General features: G+C 30.0%; 1 protein-coding gene across 1 annotated transcript in view; it reads left to right on the top strand.

Annotated features, from left to right (window-relative positions):
- Positions 1-7,824, top strand: part of LOC137627517 (uncharacterized) — a 438,655-nt gene that overhangs the window by 120,846 nt on the left and 309,985 nt on the right.

Here is a 7,824-nt window from a genome sequence, read left to right as displayed (position 1 = left end):
ATATCTCAGAATACTTGAACAGCATATTCTTTGTGTCGACATTAAGTGGGAACGACAGTTTATTGATGTAAATTATGCTGTAGTTCAGGTTTCTTTTTTAATTAGTAAATTTCATTTTTTATATATAATTCATGATATTTTAGTTTTGTGTAATTATTGAATTCAGAATAAAATAGTTGTTCATAAATAAATGGGAACGACAGTTTATTGATGTAAATTATGCTGTAGTTCAGGTTTCATTTTTATTTAGTAAATTTAATTTTTTATATATAATTCATGATATATTAGTCTTGTGTCATATTGAATTCAGAAAAAAACTAGTAGTTTATAAATAAATGAGAACAACAGTTTATTGACATTTATTTTGTGGTAGTTCTGGTTTCCTTTTTTAGTAAAATTCATTTTTATATATAATTCATGATATATTAGTTTTGTGTCATATATTGAATTCAGAATAAACTAGTTGTTTATAGATAAATTGGAACGTCAGTTTCTTGATGTAAATTATGCTGTAGTTCAAGTTTACTTTTTATTTAGTAAATTTATTTTTTATATATAATTTATGATATATTAGTCTTGTCATATATTGAATTCAGAATAAACTAGTTGTTTATAAATAAATGGAAACGATAGTTTATTGATGTAAATTATGCTGTAGTTCAGGGTTCCATTTTATTTAGTATGTTTGATTTTTTATATATAATTAATGATATACTAGTCTTGCGCCATATATTGAATTCAGAATAAACTAGTTGTTTGTAAATGAATTGGAACGACAGTTTGATATAATTTTTGAGGTAGTTATGGTTTCCTTTTTTTTTTTTTTTTTTTTTTTTTTTAGTAAATTTGATTCTTTACATACAGTCCATGATATATTTGTTATCTGTCATCTATTGAAATCAGAATAACCTATTTATTAATAAATTGTGTATATAGAAAGAAATAATTCCTGGAATAGTGGCTTTATTGATTTTCATGCAAATTAATGTTCTGAGAGTCATTTGTACAATTCTTCAATATAGGAAGATTTTTTTTTTTTATTATCACCATCATCATTAATAATATCTTTTAACCCTATCGAGAAGGCTTTAGCGTTCCGGGGATAACTTTCTGGTTTTCTTCCAAAGATATGGCTGTTACATTCTTAGTCCTTCTAGCTCCCCATACATTTCCTGACTCCACCTTCAGCACAGGAAATATAATCTCCTGTTTGGGGCACCTTAACTTCTTCTTGGGGGGTGGGAGGGGGACGGAAATTCCGCCCCCTTCCCCTTCTCGCTCCTTCTCCCCCCTCCCCCCCTCCCCCTCACTCTTCCTTCCCACACATGGGCACTGTCCTTCTAACTGGGCCCTCTATGATGAGGACGGTGAATTTAGTGTCAAGTCTTTATTTCATTGTTATATATTTTGGCATTGTTCTCATTTTTGTTGTTATTGTTGCTTTTAATACTAGAAAATGTTTTTGCTTTTAATACTAGTAAATGTTTTAGATTGACGGTAATATTCCTCTGATAAATAAGATTATTAATGCATATTTTAAAACGTTCTCTCATTTTTTAAATCAGCAATATTCATAATGTACCAGCACAAAGATGTGGATTTTCATCTCTATTACTTTTTCTATAATGCTTTTATTAATGCCATTAATATTCCTCAGATTTTTACCAACTTTTCATCTCAGATTTTGTCTAAAAGAGCTATGGAGAAAATCTGAAGTATTAGCTTCCTAAACATTAATTCAGTCTATCTCTAATTCTTTCTTATATATAGAATGGTAAGATTTACAAAGATAAATTTATAGGATTGTTACTAAGTAAGAAAGCGAATTTAGAATCGTGTGGAAAAAGACAATTATTAATTACCTGACATCACTTTCTTTAATAAATCTTATTGTTACACAAAACCCAGGTTGAAAGATTTGGATTCAAAAGTTGAAGTTGAAAGATTTGAATTCAAAAGTTCAATTTGAAAGATTTGAATTCAGAAGATCATAAGTGTTTTTAAAATAATACAAAACGACACAAGATTACTACTGTTGGGGAAATGAAATCGAATATCACAACACGATTATGAGGTTTTTCGAATTTTATCAGAACGACAGTTTTTCTAACCTTACCTGTAAAGAAGGACTAGAACTGAAAACACCATGTGAATTTGCAAATTCATAAATATGTCAAGCTAGAATATTTTTTATATTCGATAATTTCATATCACAAATTTCTTCTGGGTAAATCTTCCAACTAGTTATCTGCAATACTCAACAATCGTAATTAATCAAGATTGGACAAAACGGGCATTATGTGTATGCGTGTGTTTTTTAAATAGAGAGAGAGAGAGAGAGAGAGAGAGAGAGAGAGAGAGAGAGAGAGAGAGAGAGAGAGAGAGAGAGAGAAGAGAGAGATACGCCTGCTATCATCTGTCAGCGTATGAATTTTTTGGATGATTCCTGCATCTTTAGCATCATCTCGTTTCTTTATGTAAAGATCAACTGCAATATACTACACATTGATATTCTGTGAATTTGCAATGGGCAGAAATTTAAGCACGACGTTGTGAATAGTTTTGTGCGCAATATCAACATCAACAACAACAATAATAATGATAATAGATAGTAGAAAAGCATGGTCATTAAAAAACAGCGGTAATAAAAGTTTGTAAACAGTTATGTCGATTATTATAAGGATAATGAAAAAAGATTTCATATCAGTAGGATAAAAAAAACAATCGGGTGTAATAAAAGTTTGTAAAAAGTTATGTCGATTATTATAAGGATAATGAAAAAAGATTTCATATCAGTAGGATAAAAAAAACAATCGGATGTAATAAAAGTTTGTAAACAGTTATGTCGATTATTATAAGGATAATGAAAAAAGATTTCATATCAGTAGGATAAAAAAAACAATCGGATGTAATAAAAGTTTGTAAACAGTTATGTCGATTATTATAAGGATAATGAAAAAAGATTTCAAATCAGTAGGATAAAAAAACAATCGGGTGTAATAAAAGTTTGTAAACAGTTATGTCGATAATTATAATGACAATGATAAAAGATTTCATAACAGTATGATAAAAAAATCAGCAGTAATAAAAGTTGGTAAATAATCATAATGATAATAATAAAAGATTTCAGAAAAGCATGATCTTATGAAAAATAATCATTAATAAATGTTGGTAAACAATTATATATATGCAGTTTAATGAGGCATACCTTTCTCAAAGTTACCCAGAAAATAGATATTTCCATCCGTTAACCTCGGACTCTGTCTGGTCGCCCCAAGTGTAATTAGGAAAAACAAAAGAATGTTTCCTCGTTTTCACGCTTAAAATTAAGCCATTATCCCAGTTCGTGAACCAGAGAAGCTGTAGTAGCTGCCCTTGTATGGCTTCATCTCCATTCGAAAAATATTCGTTTTTAAATGTTTCTTTTTTGTCTTTTTTGTTATTTTTCTTCTTTTACTGTTTTCTTGGCTGGGTGTTGTTTTGTCTTATATAGTGCAGCGTTGTAGTGGATCCAGATTTTAGGATTATTTAAAAAAACGATGCTATATTTTGCTCATTTGAATTGACACAGTGTACTGCATTTTGGAAGCCAATATTATTATTATTATTATTATTATTATTATTATTATTATTATTATTATTATTATCAAATGCTAAGCTACAACCCTAGTTGGAAAAGCAGGATGCTATAAGCCTAGGGGCCCCAACAGGGAAAATAGCCGAGTGAGGAAAGGAAACAAGGAAAAATAGAATATTTCAAGAACAGTAGCACATTAAAATAAATGTTTCCCATATAAACTATAAAAACTTTAACAAAACAAGAGGAAGAGAAATTAGATAGAATAGTGTGCCCGAGTGTACCCTCAAGAAAGAGAACTCTAACCCAAAACAATGGAAGACCATGGTACAGAGGCTATGGCACTACCCAAGACTAGAGAACAATGGTTTGATTTTGGATGTCTTTCTCCTAGAAGAGTTGCTTTACCCTTACCAAGAGGAAAGTAGCAACGGAAGAGTTACAGTGCTGTAGTTAACCACTTGGGTGAAGAAGAATTGTTTGGTAATTTCAGTGTTGTCAGGTGTATGAGGACAGACGAGAATCTGTAAAGAACAGGCCAGCTTTTTTTTTCAAAATCTCTGTTCATGTAGATCTATAGAATTATATAAATATATATATATATATATATATATATATATATATATATATATATATATATATATATATATATATATATATATATATAATATATATATATGTATGTATATATATGTATATATATACAGTATGTATATATATAAATATATATAAATAAATACACACCTATATGACCTATATGTGTGTATATATATATATATATATATATATATATATATATATATATATATATATATATATATCTATATATATGTATATATATATATGTATATATATACATATATATATATATATATATATATATATATATATATATATATATATATATATATGTATATATACATATATATACTGTATATAAGTAAGTAAGTAATTTACCATCGATAGTTTTTATACCCAGAGAGTCAAATCCCCCTCCAGTCTCAACGTGTTATTGAGAGCAAATATTTGACTCTTATTGCCCCGGGGGTTAGCTCAGAAGAGATAACCTGATTAGTCTTGTGTCATCTATTGGTTTGGTGGTATTATTATCCCGTCCCCACCGAGAGGTGGGCGAGGGATATTGTTTTTGGTAAATTTTTTGTCTAGGTGTGTGTGTGTTTGTTAGTTTATTTCTTGGTTAGATTTTTTTTTTTTTTTTTTTTTTTTACAGAAAACTACTTGACCGATTTACATGAAGTTTTCATTGGAATTTTCTGGAGAGATGCACTATGACACGCAATACACCCATTACATTTTGGACCTCATTGAGGCAAGATCTGGATCACAGTTGCTCGAAACGTCAGAATCGATTTTTTACTATAACCCCGTCGAATATGATTCGATTTACTTGAAACCAAGACCAAAATTTTTATTTTTCGGTGCCGAAAATATAATGCTCTATATCAAAACAGTGAAAATGCATAGTGGGTAGGTTCAAATTTCAAGGGGGTCGAATTTTCAAGGTCACCTAGTTTCAAAGGGCCATAACTCAAACGAATACAGATTCACACACGTTTAGTATTATTGACAGATAGATAATCCCATATGGGTTTTATAATAACACAGTGACCTTTGACCTTCTTTCACCGTAAAAGGTCAAATTCAACCTCACCTGATATCAGCAAGTTTAGATATTTAGATCTACACTCGTTTACTTTTACTGAGGGATACTGCAACTCAACAAAAATATTTAGAGCAATTGTAATGTTTTCGTGAATGTTCACGTGCCAGAGGCTGGGTTTGCTGTATCTAATTCTGCTTGTTGTTGTTGTTGATGGTGCTTTTGTTGTTAATGGGTTTTTCACTTTTTAATTTATTTTGTTTTGATTTAATCGAAAATAAAATACTATTAAAGATGTTATCTTCAGAAGAAATGAAGACATATTTTTTACCTTATTTTATGGTGTAAATTCTTTATTATCACATCATCCTCGTCAAGTCTTTTTGTGATTGCCGACATCGGACTGCCATAACTATCCTCACATTCTAAGCTTCCATTTCCTTCACATGATCGGACCACTCCAACGCCACAATGGTAATCTTATTACCGCTCATTATGTCCCTTCATTTCCAGTTTTGTATCTTTAACCATGAAAATTTCACACATAAAAAAAGATTTTTTTTCAGCTTTGTAATTTCATTTGAAGTTGTTAAACGCACATCAAAGATAGTCTTTTCCTAAAGACTCATTAATTATATGCCAATATTGCTCTGCTATGATACTTTTCTCTGATCGCTGCACAAACAAATCTATAAGGTAAATAGTTTCTTTAGACACGAATAGACCTATATGGTCTTATTTTACTGAACTGACGGATTTTTTTTTCTTAGCCAGCAATAAGATATACGAAAGTTTAAGAAGTTCAATGAATTATTGATTGCCTTCCTTCCAAATAGAGGGGAATTATATTATTTCTAATAAGGTCCTAATTTTTTGGGTGTCAGTCTTCAATCAATATTTTGTTATTTGTACTATCGATTATCACCGCTATCATTAGGGTTTGTTTGTTATTTTGTTATTTATTGACTAATTTCAAGTTTATGAATATAAATAATTTCTTTCGGAGATGCATCGATGGACTTAATATTGCACTAGGAAAAAAAAATAGAGGTGAACTCTTCCTCCCTCGCACACTAGATCTATTTCTTCAATCTCTATTAATTTTCGGATGCCAAAGGACATTGAAACGTATGCAATTATCATAATTTATGAATATACATAATTTCATTCTGAGATTCATTAACGTTCTTAACATTAAACTAACAAACTTTAAATGTGAACTCAACCTGCCTCAGACACTAGATCTATATCCAAAATCTTTATTAATTTTCAGATGCCAGAAGGCATTAAAACGTATGTAATTATTTTAGACTTTCAGAGTTAGATTCTGAAATCTATTTTCCCCCTTCGAAATGTCTTTTTTTCCCTCCAGATGAGGACATTAATATTCAGCGTCATATGTCCCAATTAACTGCTATCGCTTGTACTAATTCCAAACCTAAGGCAGGCTTCCCTTTCAGAAATTGCCGTCCGTTATTGATGAGACATTAACGATACTGTATCAGAGACACCGAGGCACTCGCTGACACTGCTTATGTAATCACACAATTATCGGGAATTATCATAATACATTACACTGTATTAGTTAACTTGAGACGGTCTTCAATGGTCTCTGCTCTGTTCGTATTATGTATATTATATTATATCATAATTGCTATTCTGCTCTACTATAATGGATCTCATGTCTTGGGGAAATTCTTATCACTTGGTCACATTCCATTACGCTTGCGAATATATTTCTAGCGCTTTGAGTTCATGCATATACGCATGTAGTTGTTTGTAAATTGCGTATTTATGAAGACTCATGTAGGTTTTAATAATGGAAAAAAGGTTTCATCTGAATGTTATTCTTTTCTTAGAAATACCGTTATCGATTTTGCTTAAAACGTGTAAAAACGAGTCAATAGGGATTCAAACTGTTCAAACTGTTTCTTAAGATTTATTATATATACAGTATATATATATATATATATATATATATATATATATATATATATATATATGTGTGTGTGTGTGTGTGTGTGTGTATGTATGTGTGTGTGTGCGTTTTCTGTCTTTGTGTATACTTTCTAATATTGTCGAATAAGTATCTGACTGAAATCCTTTAAATCTTTTAAATCTTGAACAGGAAGTCAATGAAAAACTTATTCTCCGCCAATATTTTAGCCTACATTAGGAAGAGTCGAGTCTAACCTTTTATTCAGCAACAGTAAATCTCTTCACGATACAACGGATAATTCATTGGACTATGTTTTACCGAACACAGTATGAAAATTATTTTACTTTTTTTTTTTTCTTTTTTTAGTGGGAAATTTATCTTAAAACAATAGGAAATAGAGGACCTATTGTATTCATTTTTTATATGCATTTTATTTCGTTTGATCAACCGAGTTCATACTGGATGTTTTTAAGTTAGAATTATATGTCCATAATGCTTAGGAAAAAAATAAGCAACAAAGAAGAGGATTGAGATTTCAAATGTTATTTTGTACACTTATGTCTCTTCCATCATCTCACAACCGCCATATTAAGCATGAACATTAAGGTTATTTGTGGTTTTTATACAATGCTAATTGCGGTTATGAATTTTTTACTCCTTTATTAATTTTTTTTTTATAATTAGTTT

The sequence above is a fragment of the Palaemon carinicauda genome, chromosome 35 (genome assembly GCF_036898095.1).
Source record: "Palaemon carinicauda isolate YSFRI2023 chromosome 35, ASM3689809v2, whole genome shotgun sequence".
NCBI lineage: Eukaryota > Metazoa > Arthropoda > Malacostraca > Decapoda > Palaemonidae > Palaemon > Palaemon carinicauda.
This window is presented reverse-complemented; position numbering and strand designations above follow the sequence as displayed.